Here is a 15,701-nt window from a genome sequence, read left to right on the forward strand (position 1 = left end):
TACATTGCACCTCATTATTTTCTTCAACTAGCCAACCCTATGTATGCATGCCACTCTCTTCTTACCAATATTAATCCCACATATTCGAAAGCTCATTCCATCTCACTATCTATCTAAGCTTGTGCTTTTAACTTTAAAACGGCTACAAAAACCACCTCTTAACATGCATGCACGATGTTGCCGCTTGCTTTTAACATTGTTTAGCTTTTTTATTTCCAGGAAACACAGCAGTAATAGTGTATTTCAAAAAGCCTTTTAAATATTAAAACCCAAAACGGGGAAATTATAACATAGAATCCAAGTCTTTGATGCAAAATATTATTATATCAAAAGTTGTCCCACCCCAGTATCTAATCACTCCTCGGCTATTGTTTTTTTTTTGGGGGGGAATCTAATAATTGAGGCGGCCACAAAAAGATGGTAATGTTCTTCACGTTCAACCGAGAAACCATAAGCTGGAGTCAGAGTTTGAACTATTGCCGCTCCTCCAATTCTCCGCCTCCGCTTCCGCTTCGCTTCCTCTTGGCGCTGCCTATATTATATATATGATCAAATTAATGTTTTGTGTACTCAAATCAGTAATTTTGCATTTTTATTATTAACATTGCATAAAACTGAGAGCATGTAATGAGTAACACGAATTATACTAACAATTGACTATATGAAATTAAGAATATTTAAGTTTTTTTTTTATATTAAAAGGGACTAGCTATCAGATTTTATTTTTAAAAAAATTAAGATATAGGGTTTTACACAAATATGATTATAGTATATAATAACATTTTGCAGGAAATCATCACATATATATATTTCTCAGTCTTACCTGGGGCATGGTGTCCATATTCATGGGAGGGAAATTTGCATTGACAATCGGTGGCGCCGGACGGTACACATAGTCATCAAAATTCATGTTTGGTTGAGTGCTCACTTCATTTCCGCCCAAGTGCCCATGCCCTTGAAGATGATGAGATCTCATTGGCGATGGCAATCGCATTGGGAATGGCAGCCTTTCAACCAAGGGTTCTGCTAAATTTCTACAAACATGAAAAAGAGATGTAAAATGGTAATCTATGTATATGGGATTGGATTTTGTCTCCCTATTCAATAAAGAGTGTTCAGGAAAAGTGCCTGAATAGATAGAACCATGTGAAGAATTTGATCATGGTCTAACTTGACCCATGATCTATGACATATAAGTCATTAATGGGAGCATGCTATCACTTGAGCTACCCAAGTATGGTTTGGAGACAAAATCTCTATCAAAGACAATACTAAACTTATTGAGACCTTAAGGGCTGTTGAAGACCGATTGATTGATCAGTAAAATTGGTTGGAGCTTGAACATCATTCAGTGATGGCCAGTTCATGAAGTTGTAGTTCAAACCTCGCTCTAAGCAAGCCTGGGCACTAGCGTTTTGCGCATGAAGCGGAATCTAAATGATACAAACAGCAAAGCAAAGTACATAAGAAAATCAGTGATAACATTCACTTTCATCGAAACCCAATACATGAAATCACACACTCTAAAATTCTATATTCAATTCCATTAATCATAACAATTTATAAATAGTTCTGGGTTACATTTAGCTTTTTACCTCACTGGGATCGACCAAATTGGGCACAATGTCAACTCCAAATTCCATTCTAGTCGGTCCAACAAATTCATTTGCTTCTAAAACTCTCTGTAAAATTAGAAACGAGACACACATAATTAGGATTTCATCTGTAAAGAAAGAAATGTTAAATCAAATAGGTTGTGTGTATATCTTGCCTAGCGCAAACGGACAAGTTCCAAGGTCTCTTCCAAGATCATTTCATGGTACATCACCTCGGTTATTGTATCAAGAGAACTAGGATTTTTCAGAAAAAACCTACCAATCCATATAATTCAAAAATTCATTTCTAACAACAGAATGAAAATTTCAAAGATAATTAAAAATTTAATTCGATGGTCCCATACTGTAGGTTCCTCTCCACTTGCTCCAGCTCAGTACTGCATACAACTATTCCATTCTGGATTTCCTGCATTATTATTGATATGATTTTACATCAAAGTCTATAAAATTATTTCTTTTTGTTCCATTTACTCGTCTACTGTTTCATTACATACCTTCAATAGATTTTCGCTGTCTTTGTCCCTTCTATAATATCGGCAAGTAAAAGAAAATTAATCAACCAGTCACCATTAAAAATTAATATAACCATTAATCTTAATTAACTACAAGGCAAACCTAATGACGCCGTAAAAGCTAGCTTCAACGTTCAGCTGAGTAACAATGCGTCGGATCAACTGAAACAAAACACACACACACAAACGTAAAACTTGTCCTGAAATTTTGTAAATAATTGTTTAATTAATTAGTTACTTACCTCTTGATCAAGCACCCTTTGTATGCCAATTGAGGAGTTCACCACCAAAATGAAAAATCAAGAGTTGTTAGAAAGGCAAAAAAAGAAAATCCACACGAGTTAACCGTGGCATTTTAAATGAAAGACCTTAAAAAGATTTTAAAATTTTGTCGCGTCTGTATTACTAAAAACGTGATATGACTATTGACGGCGCCGCTGCAAAAATTCCAACATCGATCTAACGGTTATTATTTTTTAAAAATCATTGTTAATATGTAATCTTGCACGATCTGATTAACATTTTTTTTTAATTTCTTCATACATTGATATTTGTTTAGAATTTTTGCAATTTTTTGATGTTGAAAAAAAAAGCATAATTAAAGATAAAACATATTATTGTAGATATTTAGATTCAATCAAACCCTCCATTAAAAAGCCATACCATCCACGTCGACGAGCAGGAAGTTCCATGTATTCAGCAAGAATTTCTTCAATCCTACACATATCCCAAAATCAAATCGGATGCAAAAATTCAATCAAAGAAACAAAACTCAACAAATCATTATAAAAAAAAAAGAAGAAAGAAAGAGATATATATCATAAGATTAAAAAGTCAATAAAGAAACAAGATATTATAATCATAGATCGGAAAAAGCAAAATCTAAAAATGCGCGCACACACACAAAATCACACCTTTTCTTGCCATCAAAAAGGAAGAGTTTTCCAGCTGGAGAAAATATAATAAGAGCAACCTCAATATCACAAAGAGTCGAAAGTTCATAAGCTTTCTTAACAAGACCACTTTTTCTTTTGGCAAAAGTTATATGCCTATATGTTCTGTTCTCAATCTTTTTCAGCTCCAGTTTAACCCTACCCATTGTTTTCTTTTTTTCTCTTACTGTAACTTGCTTTTTCAATTAACCAAATATGTGTTTATATACAAGGAAAAGGGGGGGGGTGAGGGGTTTGATTCCTCTTTTTTCCGTCTTTAATTTTGTTGAGGTCCACCGTAGACTACAAGTTAAAAGTGTAATAAATTTAACCCCTTTTTTTTTTCCTTTTGTAGCCTTAGCTGCCATGCAAGGATGATTTGGACAACTGTGTTACTAAATAACCTTTGTTTAACCTATTTAAGCAGATTCTTTTATTAAAGAGGTATTAAAGAGACAGAGCAGCAACTTGTTTTAAAAGATTAATACACATTTACATACCATATTTGCCTATATAATAAATATTGTTTTTATTTGGAAAGTAAAAGTCATGTTTTAATTCAAGGTTAAACTTTATTTGGTATTCGAATTTTAAAATTCTAGTCTCCACTAAACGGTAATTGTTAAATTTATTAAGTTGCAAAATCTAATACTATAAACATATTATCAAATGTGTAATGTCATGTCAGCTTACTGTTATTTTTACATATGACTCACAAAAAAAGTCAGTTAATAGATTTAATTGTTATCGTTGAGTATCAAGACTGAAATTTCAAATTTTGAAATGTATAAAGACTAAAATTTATTCTATTTGTAAGCATGGACTAAATCTACAACTTTACACATTGTATAAAACTAATAGCATGATTTAACTGCTCATGTTTAGGTTAAGATTGGAATTTTAAATTTTAGAAAGTATAAAAATTAAAAACAGCTAATTTCAATAGAATAATTACTAAAATTAATTAAATTAAAGTACAAAAAGTAAATCCTTAATTTATACAAAGTACCCAAATTAATAGTAGAATTTAACCTCATTTCAACCATAAACCTGTCCCAATGCATTAGTTTTTAAAGAAGTTAAAATTCTAGACTTTTTCGGATAAAGATTTATCGGAAATACACAAAATCTTTAAAAGAAAAGAAAAAAAAGAAATTATGTATAAGATGCAGTTAATTGAGGTAATTCACCAACAAGTATCCATACTAGTAAAATTGGTTATTCCTCAATTCGATTGGTTTTTGTCCGCATAGATTATTCAAAAGGTGAAGCTGAAAACATTGTCCAACATAGAACTCTTCGCTTGTTGGCTCGGGCATGACATACTTCCCACGGCAGCTTGTATCGTGGCGACACCTTTAGTCTAATTACCAATAACAACAGAGCAACCTCGATACTTACAGTTGAATTGTACAACTGGTTTCTTTTGTTTTCTATTTCCATTTTTTTTCCACCGAACAAAACATTGTTGGCTAAAAATAGGAATAAAATTAATGCACAAGTAGATAGGAAACTGTTTCTGTGATCCATATTATTACGTGTTTGGATCAAAATACTATAGCATTTGATATGTACATTTGGATTGCAAGTACACCAACCAATCCAGTTTTCCTATAGAACATTTAGATCGAAATATTATTGCTAAAAATTAGGCACTATTAGCTATTAGGAAATCCCAAAATTGTTGCTGGTCTAAAATTAAATTTTAGTTTATAAGCTATAGTTAATCTACACAAGTAAAGACTTTTTACTTTAAAGCCTCTTTTGACCTTGGGCGTCTTTACTTGTATGTGCTTTGGTCAAATTATAAAAAAGCACCAACATAACAAGTTCCCAAAAAGATACTTAGCCATATAAAATCTTGACAATTTGCGACATTAAAACTTAAGATTATTAACCTTCTTTTCTTTTTGGGTTAAAAATTTCGTAAAGTTCCCACAATATTAATGATCTTAGCTTAAAAAGGAGGGAGATGGAGTGTTGTAGAAGACCAATCCGACGTTGTTTCGCATCTCTTTTGGCGTCGGCAACAACAAAGATCTTAGCTTTTTATGGAGCAGTGTATATAGTGGGAGGGGGAAGAATTAGGACAGTTTTGTGCAAATATAAGGGGCGCCCACAATGTGTGAATTTGGCTAAGGCAAGTTCGTATGTGTCTAAAAGTGAGCGCCTTGCTGCATAATTTCATGCTTGGAGCCTGGCTTGACTTGGTTTTGTTGCATTGAATATGGGGGATTATAGTGGAATGGAAAGCTCTCCCAGATTTGGGGTTTGTTCCAAAAATCAATGAAGACTGGGGAGGTGTACTAACGAATAGGGTGGACTTGGAAGCCACTACTTGAGGAGTTTCAACTCCCTTAACGTAATTCATACGCATTAGGATCCAGTAGTTGCCTCAAACAAACCCAACTTTTTCCCCCAATTTCATATTCATTTCTTAAAAAGGTTTCGGCTGCTGTGGACTGTGGTCACCTTAATATTATATTGATGATTTTGAAGCATGTGAGATACAGGGCTGGTAATGGATAGTCCGTACTTTGATATTTATTAATATATATTTTTAATTCCAATAGTACAAATTTAGATATTCAAATTACTGTTTACAACAGATTGAATATTTATTTGAATATATTTATTATTTAAATTTATTATTGAAATTTAGAATTCAAATTTAAATAATAATCGATTTTAATGCATATATTACAGATTTACATAATTCAATTCGGTTTTACAAAAATTACAAATATTTTACTAAAAAATAAACAAGCGGTGTAATAAAGTGTTGATTCAGATAGATAGTACGAAGGTTATTCAGGCAATTTAGGAATTTTTTTCATCGACATCTAATTCAGCACTTATCAAACGTATTCAACTGATTTTGTTGAAGATAGATCAATAGGATTTGAATTATATTCCTAGAAAAAGGAACTTAAAAGTGGACTACATCACCAAAATAGCTTTTAACAAGAATAAGAGTTTACAGCTATTCTCAGTGAATCCACTGAATATTACAAGATAATTATGCTTAATTTATTTGTTTCTCTCAAAGAAAAAAAAAACTATTCCCAGCAAGAAATGAGAGCACGACACTAACTCTTTGGTAATGTGAGCTGCAAATATTGTTGGATGACAATTTTTTAAAATTATGTATGAATAATTAATTTATTAAAATAACTAATGATGAATTTATTATAAAAAGTATGGTTTCTCGAGTTCAAATTTCATAATTTCTATAATATGTATATTTCTAAATTTATTAAATAATAATTTGTTTGAACTTTTAACTTTATAAAAAAATTATTTTAGTATTTTATTTATTTTATTTATCTTTTTTGCCTTTAAACTTACACTATTTGTCAAAGCAACCCCAAAATGGATGGAAGAATTAACTTCTGTTAACTTTATTAACGTGACACACATGTTGATTGCCATGCAGATGCCACATCAACAATTAATTAATTTTTTAATATTTAAAAATTTAAAAATATATAAATTATTAACATTATTAAAAATATAAAGAATATACTTTTTAATCTTTTAAAAAATTATTTAATTACTAGCGTGACATATACATGACATTCACATGGATGCCACATTAATTTTTTCATCAATTTTAGAGTGATTTGATAAACAATGCAAATTTAAGAGTTAAAAAAGATGAAAAATTGAATGAAAGGCTAAAATGACTTTTTTTTTCTTTTATTAAGTTGAAGGATCAAATAAATCATTATCCCATATAAAAAATATAAATATCCTCATTAAAATATTTCTTCTTTTGTGAAAGGTATAGCTTTTAATAATTTTAAAACTAAATTAAAACCTAATTAATTAGTAATGCTAACATTATGAGAATATAAACAAATATGTAATCATAACAATATCGGAAATTATTAATAAAAAGTTGGTAAAAGTTGATAGCATTAACACAAGGAACATGTGAAGAAGATTTAGAAACGGTCCCCTCCCCTGTCCGGAACGCTTTTACAATTGTGAACTCAATTGTAGAATGTAGAAACCTCATCAAAGAGCCCAATGTACTTCCTTGGCTGCTGTTAAGTGACATCATTAGGCCCAACAATGGAGTGATTAGCTACCTATAATTGAAAAAGAAAAGGAAGAATTCAACCCATATAATTTACCAAACCCAACTCACCTTCATCACCCCATAAAACAAAACAACTCTTTCCTTCAAATCATTTTGCAATAAAGGGAGAGAGTTCCAGGGCTGTACTAAAAATGGGTGATCCTACATATCCTTTCTGAGTCCTATTTCGTCTTTCTATTACATCATTGGGTGATCCTAGCATGGTGTATTATGAGATAATATTTCATTCCTCTAGAAATTTCACAAATGGTTCTGCACATTATTCACCTAAGCCATCATATCTACAGTAGTACTCAGCACCACAATCAAATATGGTGTTCTTAATCCTTTTGTTGAGTTGACTCTCAACTTTAGCTTTATAAGCTTTGAATACATCCAAAGACTGAAATTTCTCATGAATAAGATATCTCAACTTCAGCTTTATAAGCTTCATAAGGTTTTGGTATGTTTTTCCTTAATGCAATCAACACAGACATCAAAGTCTGTGAAGTCAATGTATAACAATTCATTTTTCAGTAGTGTCGGAAACAGTGGTCCAAGGTCACCAAATTCGATGAGTAAGTTCGTAAATATTATTAATTAATATTTGCGAGTCAAATATGGTTTTAAAAAGATTTTTGAATTAGTAATTTATGTCTTATAATGCATTATTAGGTTCGAGTGATAAAACCCTAGGTTAAGTGGTTTTAGAAAATGAGGTATCAGAACCTCATTTCTACAATACCGAGCCATAAATATTTTTATAAATATTTACAGAGTGTTAATAAGGTGATATTAAAGTTTCGTTGAAAATTTTAACATTTCGATAGTTAATTAATTAAAAAGGACTAAATTGAAAAAGGTACAAAACTTACTAATTATAATAATTAAGTGATTAAATGGCTTGATTAATAAACAAGGGAGGACTTAAGGAATAAATATGCCTAAATTAGATGGATGATGTGGCATAACATGGAAAAATAATTATATAATGTGATTTAATGGGAAATTGGTAATTTATTTCAAATTAAAATAAAACAAATAGGAAATTGAGATTTCTTTTTTAGCATTCTTCTTCAAACTTTCGGCCAAAATAGCCATAGGAGAGAAAACCCTAAGTGGTTGTTCAATTTTTGCTTCATATGAGTTCAATTCTTACTCGTTTCTTATAATTTTTATATTTTTGAGATTGTTACAATTAGGTCCAATTAAACCTTACCTTAGCTTTTGATTTTATTAAAAATTTTGGAAGTTTCCATTGACGAATCTATATGATTTTAGTTATTAAATGATGAATTTGAGATATTGATTGATATTTAAAAGTATTTTGTTAAGGAATTTTGATTAAATTATCAATCAGGGACTGAATTGAAAAGATGAAAAATTTATGAAAATTTTATAAATTTTGTGAAATACATGGGCTACTATTGATATGTATGAAAAATTGACTAGGCTTGAATAAGGATTAAATTGAATGAATTTTATTTTTCGAGCCTAGGGACTAAATTGTAATTAATTAAATGAATAGGGGCAAAATAGTAATTTTTCCAAAAAGTGTATTTGATTGAATTGAATATGAATTGTATTAAATTGAGTTAAATTCATTCGTATAGATCCAGATAGACCTAGTACGAAATTGGATCGAAGAAAAGAAAAAGTATTGGATTAGTAGCTTACAGATCGACGTATACTTGTTGAGGTAAGTTCGTATAGCTAAATTGTATATTTAAATGTTTTAAATTGAATATTGTTTTGTGTGATTTGTACAAATTTCCATGTATAATTACTGATCACATATTCAATAATTTCTGAGTTCCGTTTGAACCTTAGAAATTTGAAGGATACAAATGACATGTCATTAGGGTTCCCGATTTGGTCGTGATCCTACATGTATTGCGGACACACCACAGCTCTCTTGGGCTTCTCGATACTTGGCTCTCATGAGCTTCCCAATTAACAGCTCTCTTGAGCTTCCTGATATTTGGCTTGCAAGAGCTTCTCGTTACCTAGCTCACATGAGCTTCCTGTTATATGGCTCGGAAGAGCTTCCCGTTTACATGCTCGTATGAGAACATATGTATATGAATTGATGGATTACAGATTTGTACACTTCGTGTGTACTACTTGTATCCAACGATATTTTAAATGGTTCAATGGGTAAAGTTCTAATATGAAACAATATGAGTTCGAAACGAACAATTACAGGTATATACTTGAATTACATGGAAATGATATAACATGATATGTTGAAATATAAGATGGATGATACATGTATGTGAATCTTACTTAGTGCTTATGTACATCCATGTATATCGATTATGAAAAGTGTTACATGGCTAACATATTGTGGATATGTGCTTAGGCTTTTGGCCAAATTAGTTTGGTTATATTAACATGCCTACCTTAAATGAAATTAAATGGTAAGTTAATTTCCTTGTCATACGAACTTACTAAGCATTAAATGCCCACTCTGTTTTATTTTTCATGTTTTATACTAATTCGGAAGCTCACTTTGGTTGGAAGCGGGTCGGAGCAACTTCACACTATGTAACACCCTTTAACCCTATACCGTCGTCGAAACAGGATTACGAGGCATTACCGAACATATCGGATAATGTATGATTAAAAATTCCCAAGTAAATAACATACATATTATAATTTAATGATTTAGTCCCTTTCATGGACCTTTGAGGCCCAGAATATGTATTAGAAATGAATCGGGACTTGTTCAAGTACTTCAGAAATTTTAAAAAAAAACTCAATATAACCCCTTTATAATTATCTAACCTTCCCTGCAATTTCAAACCACACCCAATTTGCAACCAATATAACAACCTATACATCTACACAATTAAACATGCCTAATTATGCTTACAACATTAATTTAACAATTTATCTACTTGATCATTCATAAATAATTTTTAATTGAACTAATAATTTCATTTATTTCCATTTTAGTTTCATGCCACATTTACCAAATATGCCATATTATTTCATTTCATACTTATAATCCATATTAGACATAATTTTACAACCAAATTTACAAGACTTAAGTACATAATTTATATAATACCTAAGTACATGCCTTTTTTACCCAAAGAAAGGTTACATCTATAACACCCCTAACCCGAATCCATCACCGAAACAAGGTTATAGAACATTACCAAAATTTACAGATTAATTTTCAGACATTTCATTTCATCTAGCATTCATATTTGAAACCAACCAAAATCAAAATATTAATGAGCCAACGTTGGCTAAATTAACTTATACATGTCATTATAACCAGAATCAAATCATCCAAAATTACCGATAGAACCAATGGATAGTGTGATATATCTCTGACAAGTTTCCAACCCAATTGAGCTTTCGATAATCTGTAGGGTAAATAAAAACAAATACGTAAGTAATGAAAGCTTAATAAGCTCGTGTAGTCTTTAATCATATTAGTTCATTTAAAATATGAAATCTATACATATCAAGGATAACTCAATATTGATACCACAATACTCATGAAGTTATATTCATCAATTTACAAGGTGAATAAATCCACAATATCACTTAAACATTTTATCCCAAGCTTAGTAGGATTTTATACCACTTTAACTCTTGATAATTTCTTTATTTTCATTTGCATTTCTTTACTTTCCACGCTTATTCCATATGCATGTCACCAAGTCATAAACATATCATTCAACCATGGTCACAAGCTAGTGCATTTAATCAAAGCCTTTCCCGAACTGATCACATGATAAGTCATTTCATAAGAAAATTACTTAATTTAAACCTTAATATTTTTCCATGAGCAGTAGCATATTTTCACTTAAATACTTACCAATTCAATGTATCATATAAATAATCATATTACCAATCAAGACAACTTCCGATATTTTACCTTTCGAAGAACAATTTACGGATATGAGTACATCGTTTTCAAAAGCCAGAAGGCTGAACCTAAGCTCATGAGAGCTAAACAGATAGTAAACACGAAAGTCCGCAACAAATGCTGAACCTCGGTTTACTTAGGTAATTTGTCATCAATTCATCCTTTACATTTGTAATGCCATAACCCAGTTATGGTATTATCTGTCAATTCATCATTTGGCACAGAACGATTGTACTCAATCCCGCGTTCAATCCAAACTGGGTATTAAATTCGATAATATATTTCCAATAATAATTCAATTTCATATTTTCTATTACCCTTATTATTTTCCATGTTTATCCCATTGAATTTCTGGAAAATTTGATGGATTTTCAAAGGTACACTTTTAGTGTACAAATCCAGGTCCGTCAATTCATATTCATGTGTGCACATTTCCATTTTAGAAAGCACACTCTCGCGAACCTTATCCTTACAGCGGAATTACCAGTCCAGGCTAAATCCCCTGTAATATAAACCCATAGAGTATTGTGGGGATACCAGTCCATGCTAAATCCCCTACAATGACAATTACTCTAATGAGCTTGGATCTAAATTACCAGTCCAGGCTAAATTTAGACCCTAATTCGGATTACCCGTTCGGGCTAAATCCATTTTCTACATATTCTTCGAGAGGGCTATATCAGGATAGGATCACCCGTCCGGGCTAGATCCTTTTTACCGTCAATTCCTTTTCAGATATCCATCGAACTTTCCTTCTATTCAACCGGGATTTCTTCCCATTTTTATCAAATATATCAATGTTTCATCAATTTTCATACAATGAACATTCAAATCATATTCACATCAATAACATACATTTCAAGCATTTAAGAATATAATTCAAGTTACACGAGCTTACCGGGCTAAATTACAGAAATATAAAAATTTATGGACATTTTGGTAATTTTTCATTTTCCTCGAATTTCCACCCAACCTTAATCTAAATTAATATTTCATTCAATTTATTAATTTAAATAATAAAACAATTTATTTCATGCAATTTGGTCATTTTTGCATTTTTACAAAATTACCCTTAAAATTTTACCTTTATTCAATTTAGTCCTTGAACCTAAAACATGTAAATTAGCTATTTTAAAATAAACTCATATTAGCTGAATATTCACATATATTTTTACTCCTCCACTCCATTCCACATCCTTGATATATACATAATACCACTATTTACTTGTTTACTCATAGCAAGCTGTTCACTTGAGTCATAGTCACTAAATTAATTATATCTTAAGGTATAGAACTCCGAATTGAGATTTGAAAGTTTTCTATAAAACTAGACTCAGATATCTTCTTACCATAAAATTTTCATAATTTTTGGTTTATCCAATAAGTATATTTTATTCTTTAAAGTTTCTCCTATTTTACTGTTTGATAGTTCCAACCCCTCTTCACTAAAAATTAATTATCTCTTTGTACAAAATTTAGATGATGTTCCTGTTTGTTTCTATTGAAAATAGACTCATTCAGGATTTTAAAAATATAAATTTAAGCCTCTAATTATTTTTATTCAATTTTTGATGATTTTAAAAATTCAGAACAGGGGAACCCAAAATCATTCTGACCTTGTCTCACAAAATTTATTATATCTCATGATTTACAATTCCATTGCGTACACCGTTTCTTCTATGAGAAACTAGACTCAATAATCTTTAATTCCATATTTTTTTATCCTCTAATTTGATTTCCATAATTTATGGTGATTTTCAAAGTTAGCCTACTATTGATGTCCAAAACTATTTTAGTGCAAGATGTTTATTACCATGTTTATAACACCCTTATTTTTTTTCTCTACACTATTTCTCATCACTTTATCTTATTTTCTCTTCACTAACATATCAAGAACATAGGACCATATGTACGAAAACTTTACATCAACATCATTTCTATAACAGCCCAAAATAGGGCCTAGTTGGAACAGTGGTTTCAAGACCACAAACTCGAAGTAGAAATATTTAATTTATGATTGCTTTAGAGCCTATGATATGTTTGGGTGATGGGTGAAAATTTTGTTAAGTAATTTTTTTATCGATAAAGTGCCTAATTTTATTATTGGGATTAAATTGTATTAATTGCAAAATATGAGTTCTAGAACATAAGTACTTATTTTAAAAGGGGGTTTAAATTAGAGGTCTTTAAATGGTAAATAGACCATCATATTTTGTTATGGACAAAACTAGTCATGGAAGGGTAAAAATTGAAGGTTTAGTAAAAAAGGCATTTTTGTCATTTGGGTGTTTTAATGCATAAAAGACAAAATTGAAACCCAAAAATCTGCTCATTCTCTTCTCCATGCTGCTGAAATTTTCAAAAAGCCATGGCTAGGGTTTCAAGCTTTTTCAAAGTTTAATTGTAAGTGCATTTGAGCCCCATTTTTAATGTTCTTCATATTTTTGAGATCCTAGAAGCTTAACCTTTTTTTTACCATTTATTTGCATGGAAAATGAAGTTTAAAATTTGACCTATGCTAGATATTTGTGCATTTTGATGTTTAATGGTAGAATAAGGGTGCACGAGGTTAGGAGAACGATTTTTGCTAAGTGATTTTCGTTGAAAATGGTTAAAACGGGTTAATTAGTAAAAGTTGTAAATGCTTATAAAAGTGTGAAATAATAAGAATTTGAGGTTTCTTTAGAAGAGAAAAAGGTTTGGCTAACCTTGAATGTTATGGAAATTGAATAAAAATCATATTACGAGCCTAGGGGTAAAATTGTAATTATGAGAAAGTTTAAGGGTAAAATTGTAAATTTGCCGCAGTATGATTTTTGTATTAAAATGAGTAATGTGAGTGATAATTAAGTGAAATGTGACATTTTAGATCAAAGAAATCGAGATTTGGACCAAGTACGAGGAAATATCAATTAAAATGATCGATTCGCGTTGAGGTAAGTTCATATGGTTAGTCTAAGTGATCGATTATTAAATTTGAATTGAGATGATGTATTATTTTATATATATTTGTTATCTAATCATGAATTTATGCAAGTACAAAATTAGATTGAAGGATCAATCGTGAGAAATGCAAGGTCAAGTACATTCGTACTACAACTCGTGATGAATTGACGGAAAAGACCATGGTTGGACCATGGCAGTGAGTGTGCCAGTGTAAGACCATGTCTGGGACATGGCATCGGCACAGACTGAGGAGTGCTAGTGTAAGACCATGTCTGGGACATGGCATCGGCACGGACAGAGGAGAGTCAGTGTAAGACCATGTCTGGGACATGGCAGCAGCTCGAGATGAGTGCCAGCGTAGGACCATGTCTGGGACATGGCATCGGCACCGATATGTGACCCCATGTAAGACCATATCTGGGATATGACATTGGCATCCTACTAGGTGTACGAGATATCCCGAACATCCCTAATATTACAAGTAGTTCAACGGGAAATTCAGGAGTATGCTCAAAATAAGTACGAGTAGGATATGTGAGTATTATGACTAGGCACAGGAATGTATATGAGACTCATAAATAATATACTCAGATTATGATGCATTATTGATAAGGATGCAAACGAGTAAGTTTGTATGTGATTAATTCCTTGTTTTTACTTACGTTTTAACATTTTTATGAGATATGATTGAATATGGAATAATTACTTGAGGTGAATTATGAATTACAGTTGAATATGGAAGAGTTGGAAAAATGTTTAAAAAAAAATAGAATTTGTGGTTGAACCTTCGGAATGGATCGGATATCGTTGGAAATATAGGTGGATGTTATGTGCTGATTCCACCTGATATTAATGAAAATAAAGGTGATTGTTATGTGCTGATTTCACCGGATATCAATGGTTATATAAGTGATTGCTATGTGCTGAATTCACCCAGTACCATTGAGTACAAAGGTGGTTGCTATGTGCTAATTTCACCGAGTACTCTTGACTAAAAGGGTGGTGTTGTGTGCTGATCCACCGTGTAACTGAGATTATTTCAAAGTGTTTATCGGGAAACTAATTAAGTGAAAATATATGTTACGAACAATGTGTTCGATCTTTAATCAACCTTTTGGCACGATGAAATGAAGCATTGAAATTAAGAATGAGTAAATTTAACAACAAAACAGTTTAGGACAGAAACAATTGTATGAATTTGAAAATCACCAAAAATGGTAGGAATTGAATTAGAGGTTTTATGAGATATGAAATTAAAGATGAATGAGTCTATTTTCATATAAAGGAAACAGAGTAAGCAAAAGAGTTATATATTTTAAGATATTTGAATTCTAGTGAGACAGGGACAGAATGAATTCGAAATCCCCTATTCCGAATTTGGAAAATTACTAAAAATTGTACAAAAATAATTATAGTTTGTAATTTACATTCTTAAATTTATAAATGAGTCTATTTTCAAGAGAAATAAACGGGGACATCATTTGAATTCTGTGCAAAGAGATAATTAATTTTTAGTGAAGAGGGGTCAGAGTTATCGAGTAGTGAAATAGGGTAATTTTAATGAATAAACTGTATTAATTGGCTGGACCAAAAATTTTAAAATTTCTATGGTAAGAAATTATGTGAGTCTAGTTTTAGGGAAAATTAACGGTACTTTATTCGGAGCTCTGTAGCTCGAGAAATAAATAATTTAGTGACAGTGACTCAAGTAGATAGATTAATGTG

At 31.1% G+C, this 15,701-nt stretch overlaps 1 pseudogene; it reads right to left on the bottom strand.

The window, feature by feature from the left end:
* Positions 1 to 241: 241 nt before the first annotated feature.
* Positions 242 to 3,235, bottom strand: LOC121223046 (MADS-box transcription factor 7-like; annotated as a pseudogene).
* Positions 3,236 to 15,701: the final 12,466 nt, after the last annotated feature.

The sequence above is a fragment of the Gossypium hirsutum genome, chromosome D11 (genome assembly GCF_007990345.1).
Source record: "Gossypium hirsutum isolate 1008001.06 chromosome D11, Gossypium_hirsutum_v2.1, whole genome shotgun sequence".
NCBI lineage: Eukaryota > Viridiplantae > Streptophyta > Magnoliopsida > Malvales > Malvaceae > Gossypium > Gossypium hirsutum.